The sequence below is a fragment of the Equus quagga genome, chromosome 2, assembly GCF_021613505.1.
Source record: "Equus quagga isolate Etosha38 chromosome 2, UCLA_HA_Equagga_1.0, whole genome shotgun sequence".
Classification (NCBI taxonomy): Eukaryota; Metazoa; Chordata; class Mammalia; order Perissodactyla; family Equidae; genus Equus; species Equus quagga.
Genome location: NC_060268.1, coordinates 155051278 through 155068941, shown reverse-complemented (window position 1 = coordinate 155068941; position 17664 = coordinate 155051278). Strand labels below are relative to the sequence as shown.

The window sequence follows — 17664 nt, the reverse complement described above, 5'->3', positions numbered from 1 at the left end:
AGCAGGGGCTCCTGTTCTAAGCCTTATTTAAGTCAGCTATGCTGCCCCTCTGATTTAGAGATGGAACAGAGAGATGTTAATAGTACTAAACGCTGGTCACTGGAGTTTGAGTCGCCTGTGGCGTAAAAAGCATGATAACGAAATCATTGCAGAGGTCATTTCAAAGGGTTTGCTAGTAAAAATGTAAGACAGCATGAGAACAAAGGGATGGCTCTCCTTGTCCCTGAAGTCATCTTTATAAAACTACTGCTTGGCATGGTATGCGGACCACAGTAGGCCCATTTTTCAAGAACAGGCTATGGACTAATTTCTGAAAGAACGGTAGCCACTAAAGATCCCTCAGCTCTAATGCTGTTCACAAATAATGAGAAAAGAATGTAAAAGTGACCTTCCAACCTGCAATTGTGCCCTAGCTGCTGGGAACAGCTCATTTGGAATTTGGACAGGGCAGGAGGTTCTGCAGGTCTCGGCCCATCTCTAGGGAGGATAGAGGCAGAATAGTGTGATAGGGTTGAGCAGTCTGAAATCCCAGTGACTGGATCCTGGGGTCAGGACCTAAGCCTCACTCCCCTGGGGCTCATCATCCCCGTGAGAGCTGTGGGCATTTGGGCATTCCCATGTCCAGGGCCTCTCTGGAAAGCCAGGTAGGTTATGTGGCACCTTGAGGATTGAGGACCAAGCCACCATCAAGTGGCCAATTCCTGCAGAGTGCTATGCGATGGGGAAAGTAAGAAAATAAATCACAATTTGGCCAGAGAAAAAACTTTTCTTAAGTGGACAGACAAGACCAATGTGAATGAAACAATCTTGTAATAACACAACAAAATATAGCCATGTACTGGATTATATAGAACCAACAATGAGATTTAGAGACAGAAAAGATAAGTGTAGGTCAGACTTTATGGGGAAGAGGTGGCTTTGATGAATAGTAGAATAAAAAAAAATTTCATAAAAGCCAGTAAAAGTCGAATCATGCTAATTTTTATAAAATTTAGAAAACAAAGAAAATACCTTAATACTAATTAAGAAGTATCTATTCATATATACCTCCTTAATACTAATACCAATGCCATTACCCAGAGAATACGACATTTTGATGTACACATCAATCCATATTTTTTCTATGCATTTTTTTTGTTAATATTAAAAATTTAGGTCACACTGGAACCAGCTTCTTTCACATGATAGTATATGGTGCCCATCTTTCCACATTATTAAATTTTCTTCCATCACCTCAATGTAAATGGCCACACAGCCTTCCATTATATGAATGTACAAAAGCTTATTTAGTCAGTCCCTTGTTGCACTTCTATAATAATTTATTATCAAGAACCTTGCTGTGAGCAGGTAGAATCTGAATGACAAAAAGGGGAGTAGGGTAGGTGTGGAGAGAAGGTTCAGAGTAGGGAAACAGTTTGGCGCCACCACCTGGCAGGCGCGGGAGGGATCCTGACTGGAGACCAGGGTGCAGGTCAGGGGCTGGAGGAGACGAGGCTGACCCGCAGGAGTGTCAGAGGGAGGAGGGCTCTTAGAGGTCATCGTGCTTCACATCCGTCCTGGAGTCCGACTTCACTCTACAGCATCCCTGAGGGGTTCCCCACCCCCGCTCCTGTGTCTGGGCGCTCCCTGCTGCTCAAGGCCATGCATGTCATTGCTGCAAACTGCACTGCTGTTAGAAAGTTCATTCTTCATGGTCTCCTGCTTCTGTTCTAGGATCGTGTCACTCCCCTGCTTCTGTTGCCAAATTCCTCATCATGGCGACAGGGATCGACATAGTTTAGCCCCTGCCTCTCTCTCCAAGCCAAACCTACCACATGAACATGAGGTATTAAAAAAAAAACAAACCACATGTTTTCTTGAAAATCTAAAATATTCCTTCTGTTGTTTTCATTCATTCATTCAGGAGGCTTGATAAACAATATTTTGTTTAAACTACCAGAAACTTCACACAATTGATGTTCAAACTGGATGTGCAGGATTTTGTTACTTCCTGCCACCTTAGACTGGTCAGTAGAGAACACGTTTTTTGGGTGCTGCACCCAGTATTCTACGCATCACCTGAGCTCCATAAATACCACCTTTACACCACCAGCACCCCTGCTACCTACATTCACATACTAAAAAGAAAGAACGATTCTTTCTACCAACGCACATAGGTCTCCCTATAATTTCCATGTATGATCTCCTTCTGCCTGCTGGAGCAGACTAATCCTTCTGCTCTCTGACAACTTTCAAAAATATCAAGACAGCGGTCATGTCACCAAGGGAGGGTCAGATTATGGAGAGCCTGAAAGCTAGGCAGAAGAGTTTAGACTTGACTTGGCAGCTAATGAGGAGCTCCCATGCTTCTTAAGCAAGGAGGGACATGACTAAAGTAATGTCTGAGGTTGATTCAACCAACAGTCCAGATATATATACAACCTGGAGGGAGAGGAAGCTGGAGATGAGACCTCCAACTGAGGGGCTATTGCCACCATCTAGAAAAAGAGGAACCTGAGAAAGATTGTTCTGAGAAGATGAAAGGGACTTGACGACGGTGGGGACATTCCTGTGGGAACTCACCTGTGGGTTGTCTTGCATTCATCTGGCTGTGTCATCTCCTTAGTTAGACTGAGGCCCAGGATCGTGCCTTTTTGGTATCACCCCTGCAGCTCAGTACCCATAACAGGTGCTTGATAACTGCTTGCTGACAATGGAATGGTTGTGGTCAGACACAGGTTTGTCTAGGAAAATGATGGTGCTGGGGTTGGGAATGAGCTATTTCACTTCACAAACATGCACGGAGCAGGTGGGGGCACTGGGGTAGATGCTGGGCCTATATGATGGTCAGTTTTTTGTGTCAATGTGGCAAGGCTATGGTCCCCAGATTTTCAGTCCAACACTAATCTAGACACTGCTGCAAAGGCATTTTGTGGGCACGATTAAAGTCTATAATCAGTTTACTTTAAAGATTTTTTTTTTTTTGAGGAAGATTAGCCCTGACCTAACTACTGCCAGTCCTTCTCTTTTTGCTGAGGAAGCCTGGCCCTGAGCTAACATCCGTGCCCATCTTCCTCTACTTTATACGTAGGACGCCTACCACAGCATGGCATGCCAAGCGGTGCCATGTCTGCACCCAGGATCCGAACCGGCGAACCCCAGCCTGCCGAGAAGCAGAACGTGAGAACTTAACCGGTGAGCCACTGGGCCGGCCCCTAAAGATTTTATTTTTTCTTTTTCTCCCAAAGCCCTCTGGTACATACTTGTCTATTTTAGTTGTGGGTCCTTCTAGTTGCAGCATGTGGGACGCTGCCTCAACATGGCCTGATGAGCGGTGCCATGTCCGTGCCCAGGATTTGACCTGGTGAAACCCTGGGCTGCCAAAGCAGAGCGTGCAAACTTAACCACTCGGCCATGTTTTCATGGGGCCGGCCCCTATAGTCAGTTTACTTTAAGTAAGGAAGGTCATCCTAGATAATCTGGATGGGCCTCATTCAATCAGCTGAAAGGCTTTAAGCAGAGCTGAAGCTTCCCTGAAGAAGAAATTCCACCTGTGGATACAGCGTCAGCTGATGCCCAAGACTGTGTGTGCATGTGTATAAATATGTATGTATATATGTGTATGCACATATATATGCCTGTGTATGTGTATATGTTTGTGTGCGTACACACATACGTCTCCTACTGGTTCTGTTTCTCTGGTGGAACTCTCGCTGACAATGTAGGTAAGTGTGTATACATGTAGCAAGAGGAACCCCACGACTGGCCACGTCCCTCATTTCCTCAGTCTCACTCAGTCTTCTCACAATCTTTCCAACAATACTAAGAGGTGAGCACTATTATTCCCATTTTTCAGATGAGAAAACTGAGACTCAGACAAGTTAAGTAATTTTCCCAGCCCTGTTTTCTTTCTACACGCTGTTTGCTCCATTTACATTTTGGTCTGGATCTTTGGATAATGGGTTTCTTCTTATCGCTCAAGTCTGGGCTCAGATATCATCTCCTCAGCCAGTCTTTCCTGGCCACCCAATCTAAAGCAGTGCCCTCAGTCACTCACATGTCCCCCAGTCTTATTTTACTTTTTTATAGACTGTATCGCTATTTGATATTATGACGTTTATTCTAAGCATTCCTTGTTTTAGCACCCATCTCCCTCACAGCCAGCATATCAATTCCTTGACAGCAGTGCTTTCATTACCTGTCTTATTCGTTATGATTTCACCAGGGCCTAAAACAATGCTGGGCACTGAGGAGGAAGGCACTCAAAAACTGTTAAAGGAATGATTTTGTTAATTAACTGGCCCCAGCTTCCTGCTGCCAAAGAACTCAAAGGATAACAGAGGGAAATAAACAGGCAGCACGGTCCTTGTGAGGCGGGAAATTTAGGTCTGATACTTCTCAATGCTCACGGAAGTCAGAATGTTCCCCTAGAATCAGGCGTGTGGTCCTCGAGGCTGTGTAGCACGGTGGTCAAGAGCACATTCTCTGGCGCCGGGCTTACAGGGTTCAAACCCCAGCAGTACCCTCTACTCATGAGGGTGTGACCTTGGACAAGTGCCTGGCCCCTCTTGCCTCCGTTTCCTCGTCTGTGAACTGGAGCAACAACAACAGCTATCCTATAAGGTTGTTTGCGAGGATTAACGGGGCTAATACATCATGACTGTGTCTAAAGCCAGGCCTGGCACGTGGTAGGCACTGTCTAAGCATTTGCTATTATAGTGTGCCAGACAACTAGGCGTTAGACTCACCATTCACTCCATCGTATTGTTATCGGTTGTGTCCCAATGAGATTATAAACTCCTCGAGGGCAGAAGTCCAAGGCTTTTTGAGCTCATTCCCTAATGCTAAGGAATTTGAGTGTTACTTTGTCATCTGGTTTGATGATGAGTCACCAAGGGATTTAATGCAGGGAGGGTTGTGGTCAGATTTGGGTTTTTTAAAAGATTATTATTATTATTTTTTCAAAAGCTATGCTTTTTGGTTAGGAAGATTGGCCCTGAGCTAACATCTGTTGTCAATCTTCCTCTTTCTTTCTTTTTTTCTCCCCAAAGCCCCAGTACATAGTTGCATATTCTAGTTGCAAGTCCTTCTAGTTCTGCTATGTGGGACGCCTGCCACAGCATGGCTTGATGAGCGGTGTGTAGGTCTATGCCCAGGACCCGAATGGGCAAACGCCTGGCCGCTGAAGTGGAGCATGCGAACTTAACCACTCAGCCACGGTACCGGCCCCCAGGGGATGATTTTGTGCAGGAGTGTAGTGGGTTGAATGGTGTCCTCTCTAAAATTCATGTCCACCCAGAGCCTCAGAATGTGACCTTATTTGGAGTAGAGTCTTTGTAGATGGAATTAGGATTGAGATGAGATCATGCTGGGTTAAGAGGGCCCTAAATTCGATGACTCGTGTCCTTATAAGAAGAGGAAAGGAAACAGTCAGAGAGAGAAGAAGGCACGTGAGACAGAGGCAGAGAGTGAAGGGGTGCAGCTACAAGCCAAGTCATGACAAGGATTGCCATAAACCAGGGAAAGCTGGAAGAGGCAAGGAAACAGTCTTCCCCAGAGCTCTCAGAGGGAGCGTGGCCTTGCAGACACCTTGATCTTTGGACTTTTAGCCTCCAGACCTATGGGAATAAATTTCTGTTGTTTCCAGCCACCCAGTTTGTGGTACTTTGTTACAGCAGCCTCAGGAAACTAATACAGAGAGTGTAAAGGATGGAAGCAGGGAGACCAATGAGGAGGTTGATGAAGGGGCCCAAGTGGAAATTATGGGGCCTGAATGAAGGCACTGATGGCAAGGAGAGGAAGAGACAAACTGGAAGGATATATAGGAGATTGAATCAACTGAACTTGGAGATCAGCTGTTACAGAGAGGAGTCATCTTGGATGGCTTGAAAATTCTGGAAAGGAAAGCAAGTTTTCTCGGGGAGAATAATAGCTATAGTTATGAACATGTGTTTAAGGCCTGACTAGATTTTTGTGATCTGCCATGTGGATTTAGGAGTTAACTGTATAGAGCTTCTAGCTAAAGCCATAGAGTGGATGGAAACGGTGTGAGTTAGAATTCAGGTATTCTTTTTTTTTTTAAAGAAACCTTAAATATAGCATACATAAAATGCTTAAATAACATATATAAAGTGCACAGCTTGATGAAGTTTTACATATGTGTGCACCTGCGTAACTACTACACAGAGAATGTTTGCAAAACTCCCGAAGGCTCTTTTATGTCCTCTCACAAATAATACCATCCCCCAAAGGGAACCACCATTCTGACTTCTATTATTATGGATTAGTTTTGCCCATGCCTGAACTTCATAAAAATGGATTCATATGGTGTATACTCTTTTGTGACTGGTTTCTTTGGCTTAACGTTGTGTCTTTATGATTCATCCATGTTGTTGCACGTGGCTGTTTGTTTTTCCATTGCTGTGTAGTTTGAATATATCACAACGTATTTATCCATTCCCTTGTTGATAGATGTTTGGGTTGCTTCTAGTTTTGGGTTATTGCCAGTTTTTACTACTATAAACTTTCTTGTTCTTGTCCTTTAGTGGACATAAGCACTCTTTTCTGTTGGGTAAAAACCTAAGAGTGGACTCGCTGGGTTATAGAGATATATATGTTGTCTCAGTAGATATCACCAAACACTTCCAAAGTGGTTGCATCAATTTATGTTCCCACCAGCAAGGTATGAGAGTTCCAGTTTAGTGCAAATACTTTTTCTACTTTTTAACTTTTAATTTGTGTATAAATTCACAATTATGGAAAAGTTATCCAAAAAAGTACAAAGAACTCCCATATATTTTTTACCTAGATTCTCTAATTGCTAACATTTTGTCCCATGTGGTTTATCATTTTATCTTTCTATCTTTCTCTATCTAATCTATCCACATATGTATTTTCTCTGAACTATTCACACCGCCTTTACCCCAAAATACTTCAGTGTGTATTTCCTAAGAACAAGAACTTTCTGTTACATAACCACAATACATTTATCAAAAACAGGAAATATAACATTGACACAAAATTATTATCTGATCCACAGTTCATATTCAAATTTCACCAATTCCTCCAACAAGGTCCTATTTTATAGACAGTTTTTTCCTGATCCAGCATCCAACCCAGGATCACACATTGCACTTACTATTCAGATCTCTTTAGTCTTCTTTCATCTAGATCAGGTCCTCAGGCTTGCTTTATCTTTCATGGACTGGATTGTTTTTTCTTTAAGATTGCAGGCTGTTTATTTTGTAGGATGCCCTTCAATATGGTTTGCTTGATGGTTCCTCACAATTAGATTCAGGTTATGCAATTTGGGCAGGTGTACCCTAGAAATGATTGAGTCCTTCTCAAGGCATCATATCAGGAGGCACACGAGGTCAGTTTGTGTCTTTATTGGTATTGTCAACTTTGATGAAATATCGATGGTTGTTTTCCCCAGGTTAACCGCTTTGAATTACTAATTTTTTTCTCTGTAGTTAATAAGTAATTTGTAGGGAAGTGCTTTGAGTTTATGTAAATATCCTGTTCTTCTTCAAACTTCTACCCACTAGTTTTAGCATCCGTTGATAATTCTTGCCTAAATCAATTATTACTATAATGGTTGCACAATGATGATGTTCTAACTTCTACATTTATTAGTTGGTATTCTGCTATAAGGGAGAGCTATCCCTTCTTTCCTATTTGTTTATTTACATTAGTATGAGCTCATAGATTCCTATTTTATTCTAGGAATATTCTGTGGTAATATTACCATCATTATGTATGTTGATGTTCAGATTGCCCCAGATTTAGTCAACCGGAACCTCTTTGATTCCTCTGTTCTTTTGACATATTGCCATTATCTTTTTAGAACTTCCTTGCTTTCTGGCACAGCATGATATTCTAGGCTCATCTTGTATTTTCCTTCTTGCAGTGCTGGAATCAGCCATTCTCCAAGGAGCCCTGGATTTTTTAGTGGAGAATGGTATTTAGAAACCAAGATCTGAATGTCAAGCGTGCACAGTGCTACTGGGTGTCCACTTCTAAGCCCTGCAGCAGACAGAACTAAGAAATATAGATAAAAATTTATATCTTAATTTATTTCCATATCTGTACACACATACAGCCATGAATTCATACAGATACCTCCAGTTCCAATTCAATACCATAAGGGTAATTTAGTCTTCTCTTTCTCCATATTTGTAACTCTCTTTTCCAACAGCAAGCACTGGCTCCACTATCCACAGTGTACTTACTCATTTTCTCAGTTCGATAGCACACAAAAAGTATTGCAGAATTGCTGCCCCCATCACTATAGGAAAAATTCCTTCTAACCAGAGTTCCATATTTGTTAGTTTTGTTTGTTTACGCTCTCTTAAGTGTGGTAATGTTATTCATTTGAAAAAGAGTTAGGTTCATTTGTTTCTATTTGAACTCCATTTTAGGTTGTTTTTTCATTTTTGTTTCCTTTTTTTTAGGAGCAAAAGTATTTTCCAGCTAGGACCTATGGGGTTTGTGGATGAGTTTAATGGGGTCTGTAAAACCCCTGGAATTTTATGCAAAATACTGGATACACATGCCTTTCTTCGGGGGGGGGGAGAATCCATAGCTTTGATATGCTTGTCAAAGTGGTCTTTAGCCCCATAAGGTTACAGAAGAGCAGAGACCCAGGCCCTCTTAGAGGCCTCCCACTAGCAGGGTGGGAAATTCCACCAGATGATGAGACTCTGCGGGGCAGACAAGATCTTTTTACCTTATATCTCCAGTGATGAGCACACATACAAATGCCAAGCAAACAGAAATCAAAGAAGAGAAGGGAAACTTGGGGGCAAATCTGCACCTTGAAGCAAGCTCAGGATTGCTCTTTCTTCCTAAGAGTCTGTCTTCCCACTGGTGGCAGCATGGCATCAGGTCAGATGTCTTAGATTCTGAGCCTCCCAGGGCAGGCCTAGAACCAAACAAGAGTGAGAGGAGCACAGTCCAGGCATTTGTTCACAGGTATACACAGAAAAAGAAACTAGAAGTAAAATCTCAGTTTGCTGTAGAGACACTGATCCAAGGCTCTGACGTACTCCCTACATAGGTATCTTTTGGCTGCAAGGTCTCTGCCAAATTGGAGAACAAGAGTGATTATACCTGAGTGGGGAAGCTGTGAGTCATGCAAGGTTTGCCCCCTGCAGGCACCAGCTGAAAGCTTTCCCTGGGTGTGGTGGCAGGTAAGGACCCACCCTGGCATCTGACACAGCACATTTCATTGAAGGGTGGCACTGCTCCTCAGGGAGCTTCTGCTGCAAAAGAGAGGCCTAGGTATGTAGATACAGTAGTCCAAAATTATTCAATGGAAAATTCCGGAAATAAGCGATTCATAAGTTTTAAATTGTGTGCCATTCTGAGTGGTATGATGAAATGTTGTGCCATCCTGCTCTGTCCTGCCCAAGACATGAATCATCCCTCTGTTCGGTGTATCCAGGCTGTATACACTACCCGCCCATTAGTCACTTAGTAGCCATCTGGGTTATCAGATCGACTGTTGTGGTGTCACAGTTCTTGTGTTCAAGTCACCCTTATTTTACTTAATAATGGCCCAAAACTGCAAGAGTAGTGAGGGTGGAAATTCAGATATGCCAAAGAGAAGCCACAAAGTGCTTCCTTTAGGTGAAAAGGTGAAAGTTCTCGACTTAATAAGGAAAGAAAAAAAATTGTATGCTGAGGTTGCTAAGATCTACAGTAACTTTTTGGACAATATATTGTTATAATTGTTCTATTTTATTAGAACAGTAGTTAATCTCTTACTGTGCTTAATTTATAAATTAAACTTTATCATAGGTATGTAGGTATAGGCAAAAACATAGTATATATAGGATGTGGTACTATCCTCGGTTTCAGGCATCCACTGGGGTTCTTGGAACATATCCCCTCTGGATAAGGAAGGAAAACTGGAATTAGGTGAGGGCCTCATCGTCAAGGACAGTCTCCCTGAAGTGCTTCCTCTGTACAGCACATCCCACTTTTGGCCAGGAATCCAAAAGAAACAGAAGACCCAGTCCTTGCCACTTGGCTTAAGGAATGTTTAGAAAGTCATAGGTTCTATGGTCTATGGACCACAGAGCACACACTGAGCCCATACAAGCTGAGTGATCTGGGGAGGGGGGTAAGTCAGAGGAAGTTTCCTAAAGGAAGGAGTTGATATGGACTTTAAGAAAGAAGAGAGAAGAGAGAAAAGACAAGAGTGTTCCATGTGGCAGTGATAGCTGAAGGAATAAGCAGAGGTATGGAGAAGAGACAGCTGGTCCTGAGAGCAGAGAAGGGAGGTTGCTTCCAAGACCGATCCGTAGAGTGCTGAAGTCATATGCTCATAAAAGACATTGCTCTTCAACAGGGACAATGCGATGAAAATGATGTTCTAGGAAGAGACTGTGCGTAGGGCTGAACTGGGGAGCCAAATGCAAGGAGGAAGGCAGGGGGATTACTAAAGTCACCTGGATGGGAGATATGCCTGGGCTGGGACAGATGGCAGTGGGACCATGTGTTAACCCTATCTGTTAACAGATCAATAAATATAAATAGATATTTATCTTAATTTATTTCTATATCTGTACACACACAAGTGCACACACAAAGAGGAAGTTAAGAATTTGCATTTTATATGGCTCTGTGGTTTAAGATCATATTTGCATATACAGAATTCTTACAAGCAACAAAGAGAATTATTTATAATTATTCATTGAGTGTCTACTGTGTGCTGGTCATTGAGTTAACTGTCCACTGAGCCTCACAACCACCCTCTGAGGGAAATATATGGGAAGCCATGTACTTTCTACCGCTTGATATCATATGTTGTAAATCTGCTCAATGTGAGCTTCATAAGAACTCTGTGAGTTAGGTGTGGCAGGAATTATTATCCTCGTTTTATAGATAAGAAAAACAGATGCTGAGAAAGTTTGGCGCTTGCTCACAGCCTTACAGCCAAGGACTATCAGCCAGCTCTTTGGACCCTTAGTTTGGGCATCCTCACACCTCGCTTTCACTCTGAGTTCAGGTGCACAGCGTTGTCAGAGACCTCCAGTGTAAAACCCCGCTCTGGCCTAGATCTGCTGCTCACTTCAGCAATGGTTGGTAAACCGATGATTTACCAACGGTTAGTAACTCTGCTTGTTCTGGGTCACTTGGCTGAGTCTGGTCTGCCTGGACAAAGTGCCCAAGGAGTGGAAGTAGAAGTGAGGGGAGGGGACACTCCCAGTCACCTCCCCATCTTTCAGAGGACAAACACTCTCCATTTCCCCCACTCTCAACTCAGACAGGGCCTGGGTTGCCAGAAGGTGGAAGATCCATCGATCTGCATTTCATCAGGTTGCACAACAAGATACAGGCAGACAGAGCGAGGGCAAGGTCTGAAGGTCACCACTATTTCTTCATGCCAGGGTCAGGTCTCAGGAGAGCAAACAGAATGCTGATGAGTGCTTGGAATTAGAGCCAGCCAGGAGGGGCGCGCTGGGGAGGCTCTTTCCGAGGCCTCATCCAGCAGATACTCCCGCCAGCCACTCCGAATGCACTCCCACTCCGCAGCCGCAGCCAGCCATCAGCCGGTTGTGGCCACGCAAGGGCCAAGTTCTTTTGTTTGAGGTGTTCTCCCCTTTTCCCCTCAAATCCTCTCCTTTCCAGGACCATGAGCTTCCTGTTGCCATTTTTCTAACCAACTGAATTACATGGGTAATTGTGAACAAAGATGGTTCCTGCTGGTCTCACCTTTGGAACATACAAACTTAAGGTATGTTTTGCATCTGGCTAACTGCTGACATCTCTGCTTTATCTTCTGCTTGGCTCACCTGATTCTAAGACGGTTTTCCACAGATCACAGAGATGGCTGCCACAAAGCGCGAGGTGGGGTGGGGTGGGGTGAGTCCAAGGCCCACACACAGCTCCAGAGAGGAGTCCTCTCCGTACAGGAGCTGGGAGAGAGCCAATGGCTAGGCCAAAAGCAAATGGTCTGCTTCCTAGCTTCAGGCAAAGACCGGGCACGGGATCTGTTCTGATCAAGGTAATGGCTTGACACGTTTTCCATCTGAGTACAAGAGCTGAGAACAGACTCGGGAGCAAGGAGCCAGATTCGGGATTTAGCTCTCTTGCCTGTCTCACAGGTGTTGCAAGACGATGGCTGTGTCCCTCCCTGTGAGCACTGCACATCCCCTGGAAATAGTAGCAGCTCAAAGTATGAAATTCTTCATGCTGCATTTCCTTGCTCTAGAGCTTTCATTCCACAAAACACATCAAGCACTTATTATTATGGCAGACATCTGGAATGTGGGCAGTTTATAACTGTGCACCTTCTGTCTGCTAGTCCCTGTTCATTCTCACAACACCCCTGTGGGTTGCTATAAAAATGCCCCTATTTTACAGATGAGGAAACTGAGGCTCAGAAAGGTAAGAAATGCGCCTGCACTCACACAGCAAGTACATGACAGAACCAGGATTCCAAAGGCTGTGTGGCTCACCACTGCCTCATGGGGCCCCTGAGAAGAGAGAGGCAGTCCTGCCAACAGAAGCCATGTCCCAGACTCACAAGTAAACAGATCATGAAATGTAAGGTGCTCCTGGCTCGAACCAGATGCATGAAGGAAGTATTTCCTTTCTCTTTCTGCCTCGTCCTGCAGTGGTGCTCGTGGGTGGGACCCCAGCACCTTTGGAAATGTCAGGTTTAGTACTCGTCTTTCTGTGGCTGCTCACTTCTTTGCTAGTTATCAGAGGGTCAAGAGGCCAGTGAGGAGCAGTCGCCTCAGAGGGTCCTTGTGTTCACATTCGGTGTCCAGATTTGATAGACCGAGACTGTCACATCTGTCGTCTCACTTAAACTCATCCTGCTGCTCTTGCTGGTCCCTCTGTGTGGAATGTGCTTCCCCGGGTGCCACCGGGCTCACTCTCTTATTCCTGGTCTCTGCTCTGGTCTCGCTTCCACAGAGAGGTCTTCCTTGAATTCCTTATCTTCCTCCACTCCTTTCTGCTTTCACTCTGCTTTATTTCTCTTATTGCACTCATCACTGTCTGAAGTTTTATTATGTATTTATCTGCTTATCGTCTGTCAACCCAAAGGGAACCTGGAGCCTTATTCTGTCTCGGTCACCACTCTACCCCAGTACCTAGAACAGGATCTGGAACACAATAGATAAGAATTTGCTGAGCAGGTAAATCAATTTGAACCTTACAACAATCCTGCAAGGAAGGTATCATTAACCTCATGAACCTCATCACCATTTTAAAAATAAGGGAACTGGTGTAGAGAGGTTATAGGGCAGGTCAAAGGCTCACAGGGCACGCCCACCAGTCTGGATGTATCCCAGGCCCCGCTCATTCCCACACCACCCCCTTGGCCCAACATTGCCCTCCTCTCCTCCCTGGACTCAGTCCACAGTTCTGTGGTCCAGCACCGTTAGCTGATGATAGAAAGGAAAGAAACCCAACAACACCCAGGAGAGGCATTTACAATCCCTGGGCAGGGCGGAGTGGCATCCTCTGAGAAGCACAACGCAGTGTCAGCATCACCACCTCCCTTCCAGCTGCCACCTCGTGTCCCGCCACCGTGCAGCAGGCCATACCAGATCACCCTCCAGACAGCAAGAGCGGCTCAACCCGGCTGCACTGCGAAGGACACCTGCCCCATCCCTCCTGACTATTCACCAGGAGCCTGCAGCAGGGTACCCGCACTTCTATCTCAACAAGTCCCATGTTGAGTGAGAGAATCCGTCCCACTGTGTGTGGACGTCCGCCCCACCATGCGCAGCGGGCTGCTCCTAGCACTCTGAGCATGGACACCCGGGCAGACCCACCTTTGGGTTTCTTGTTCTAGGCAGAGGCCGCCCAGAGGGAGGGGAAGTGCCGGCAGGACCCCAGTGTGTGAGAGAGCGGGCGGCAGTGCTCCAGAGCTTGCTCAAACAAGCACAGGGGCTGCGAGTGGGAGGAAATGTTGTAACATTTAGCAGCTGAGACATCGAGTTTGTGTCCCCGTCCACCTCTTACCAGCTGTGTGGCGTGACATAAGGGAAGTTACTTCCTTTGTCAGAGGGGATAATAAAATAATACCTACTCAGAGTACTTCTTATGGAGTAAGAATAAAATCTAATAGCATTGGGTGGCCCTGTGGCCGAGTGGCTAAGTTTGTGCACTCTGCTTTGGGGGCCCAGAGTTTCGCCGGTTAGGATCCTGGGCGCGGACCTAGCACGGCTCATCAGGCCATGCTGAGGTGGCGTCCCACACAGCAGAGCCAGAAGGACCTACAACTAGAATGTACAACTATGTACTGGGGACCTTTGGGGAGAAGAAGAAGAAAAAAGAAGTTTGGAAACAGATGTTAGCTCAGGGCCAATCTTTAAAAAAAAAAATCCAATAACAAATATGTGAAAGCATCATAGAAACTAAAGTATCTACAATCACAGAGATGTGTTACATGTATATTCTTTCTGGTTAAAAAAGGAAAAATGGGGGCCAGCTGGTGGCATAGTGGTTAAGTCTGCACTCTCCCCTTAGGCGGCCTGGGTTGGGATGCCAGTCATGGAACCAGCACCACTGGTCAAGCCACAATATGGCGGCATCCCACATAAAATAGAAGAAGATTGCCACAGATGTTAGCTCAGGGCCAATCTTCCTCACAAAAAATAAATAAATAAGGAAAAATGACTCATTATGGAAAATATAATGAATATAATCAATACATAAAAAAGTATAAAGAAGAGGGGCCGGCCCAGTGGTGCAGCGGTTAAGTTCGTACGTTCCACTTCTCGGTGGCCCAGGGTTCACCAGTTCGGATCACGGGTGCGGACATGGCACCGCTTGGCACGCCGTGCTGTGGTAGGCGTCCTACATATAAAGTAGAGGAAGATGGGCACGATCTTAGCTCAGGGCCAGGCTTCCTCAGCAAAAAGAGGAGGACTGGCAGTAGTTAGCTCAGGGCTAATCTTCCTCAAAAAAAAAAAAAAGTATAAAGAAGAAAATAAAAATCACCTATAATTTCACTACTCAGATAACCACTTTTATCATTTTGTATATCCCTTCCAATCTTTCATCAAAAGCACATGTATGCAAATATATATTACATATGCATATGCCCACTTACCACAAGACTGGATGGCACAGGCTGTACTCCCAGAGCTTAGAAATTTTATCATTCATTTCGTTAGAGTAGTAATCTGAATCTTCCCTAAAACTTTATCATTGTTGTGGCTAAGTAAGAAGTTTGAGAAACTTATTGTTAATAATTCCTCTTAATTATTACTATTCCTCTTAAAGTCCCTTAGTTTAATAAATATGCTGTTATCTGCAACATGGTACACTGGAAAAATCATTACACCAGGAATCAGGAGATCTGAGCTCTTTCCCTGTGTCTGCCAATAAAGAGCCTGTGTGTCTCAGTTTCCCCATCTGGGAAATTAAGGCAATGGTCAATGTCTTGAAGGTCAGATGAGATCACGTATGGGAAAGTACTTAAAAAATCACAAAGCCCCCCGAGATGGGAAGTACTGTTTGTTTTCATCTCCACACATGCCTGTACAGCCAGGGAGACAGTGCACCTGCGTTAATCTCAATCTCATTTAACAAGTCCTAACGACTGAAGGCAAAGGCTTAAGAGTCTGCTGGTTTCTAAGATGCTAATGTACCATTCCCTTTGCCTCCAGTACTTACTATTGAGTCATTCCCATCTAAACCAGAGCTAAAGCATGCCCCAAAGTGGTTGACTGTTACCCTAAGAGATGAGGAGTACTGGTATACCTCTCAGTTCCAGAGTCTCGGTCTTGGGGGTCGGAGCCACATCCTCTGTGAGGCCATCGGGTCCTGTTTTCTCAGCGTGAGCGCTTCAGCAACTGCAGCTGGGCTTGTTAAACGTGAAGGTTCCCAGCATCAAAGTCTTTGGGCGTGGGGCTCAGGAACCTGCATGTTTACCAGCAGCCCCCGCTGCCCCACATGACTCATAAAGTCTGGGAATGGATCCAGTGCAACCCGGCATTTTACAGATGGGAAAACCGAGGCTCAAGCTTATAAAGCTGTGAGTGACTGGCTGAGTCAGGGCCATAGGGCCGGAACTCAAATTTCTTTCTCAACCTCTCTCTGCTTCTTTCTCTTCTTTCTTCCCTTCCCTTCTCCCTCCCTTCCTTCTTTTCTCTATTTTGAGAACATAGACTTTTTTCCTCTCACCACATCTGGTTCAGCACAGGGGTTCCAGTTCACGGGGAGACTCTGCTCTACATGCTTATAGAATCCAGATTTCTTGTTTGTATTTAAATAATGTTCTAGTTCTTTTTCTTCTTTTAAAGTCATTATTCTTTTAAAAATCAGCAATGAGGAAAGATAGTTTGAAACATAGCAACGAGTAGCCATAATTTTTCATCTGCCAGTGGAAGCTAAGACATGAGAAGAGGGAAACAGGGTGGAGTGGGAGGGTGAATGGAAAGTGGTTTTATTCATTTGTTCATGAAGCATGCATTCCTTTATTCACCAAATCATTGCTAGACATCTAGGAGGTAACTGGTGCTGGGAATACAGAAGCACCTAAGACAGGGTCCCTGCCTCTGTTCTAAGTCAGCTCATGTCACAGCATCATTGACTAAGAAGTGAAACCGGATGACATAGTGAGCAAGCTCTGGGGCAAAAGGGGCCAGGGGCAGCCCAGAGGAAAAGAGACCTCAGTCCCACTCTAGCTTTGTTCTCTTGTGTGACCATCAGCCTGCGCTTCCCTATTCTTGGAGAGACAGAATCTGTGATCCAAGAGTCACACGCAGTGTTTCTATTCCCAGACTGGCCACAGCCTTGTTTCAAGAAGAGAATCCAGGGTGGAGAAGGAAGGAGATTCTTCCTCCCTCCCAGAGCCTCAGTGCCCGGCACGCTGGGAGCACCGGAGAGTCAACGTGCGGCCTCCCTTGACAGGCCAGCAGGCTTAGCAGACCATGCAGAGCCAATAAACATCATCTCCCTGGACTTTTAATAAGGTTTTGAATGGGTTTCCACTTAAGCAGTCCTTGAGAAATTTGGAAAACATGGCTGAGTACGAAAGTTTTATTAAGCAGGATGTCGGGGATATTAGTGGTGCCGTTTAGCACCCCCCAAAATCATCTTTGGCATTAATTTGCTTTGCCCTAGGTGGTCTCCTAGCTATCCTGGCCCTCTTCCCCCGATCTCTCTGCCAATCTCAGTGGCCCTTTAAAATCACATAATGTCCTTCAAAGGAACTGCGCAGCTTTGAGCGGGGCTGTAAACTGGGACTTGCATAAAATCTGGGGTCAAGGGAGGTATAACGGAATGATTTAAGCAAACAAAGACCACTTTACGCTCCAACCTAAATGTTGAAAACATAAAACCATTTTTAAATACATGCCGGCTAAGTATGGGAGAATAAAACTTCCTTTTGAAAATAAACTCTGTCTTCTACAATCAGTTTATTATACACCATCGCAAAAGTGTGGTCCAGGCAGAGGGAAAAGCTTTGCAAAGGCAGACAAAGCAGCAGAAATCGCCCAGTGGGTTCAGAGTGGGAAAATTCAGGGTGGCTGCAGCACAGGGGCGTGAGGTGGCTGAGGCTGACGACATTGCTCAGGGTTTCAGTCCCTCCTCAGACAGCCACCCGTAAACTCACAGCTACCCACCTGCAGGAGGCAGAAAACAGAAGGGAGAAAACAATCGCCATCGACATTTACAGCCACCATTACTATGTGTCTCCTAAATGGAGAG

General features: G+C 44.8%; 1 protein-coding gene across 3 annotated transcripts in view; it reads right to left on the bottom strand.

The window, feature by feature from the left end:
- The window catches only part of ENTPD7 (ectonucleoside triphosphate diphosphohydrolase 7), an 87180-nt gene extending 71340 nt beyond the window's left edge, over positions 1–15840 (bottom strand). For all 3 annotated transcript variants that reach the window (XM_046655524.1, XM_046655525.1, XM_046655527.1), the window contains exon 1: positions 15712–15840. The gene's annotated coding sequence lies outside the window, so the exon portion shown is untranslated. The remainder of the gene's footprint in view (positions 1–15711) is intronic.
- Between the last annotated feature and the right edge of the window lie 1824 nt (positions 15841–17664).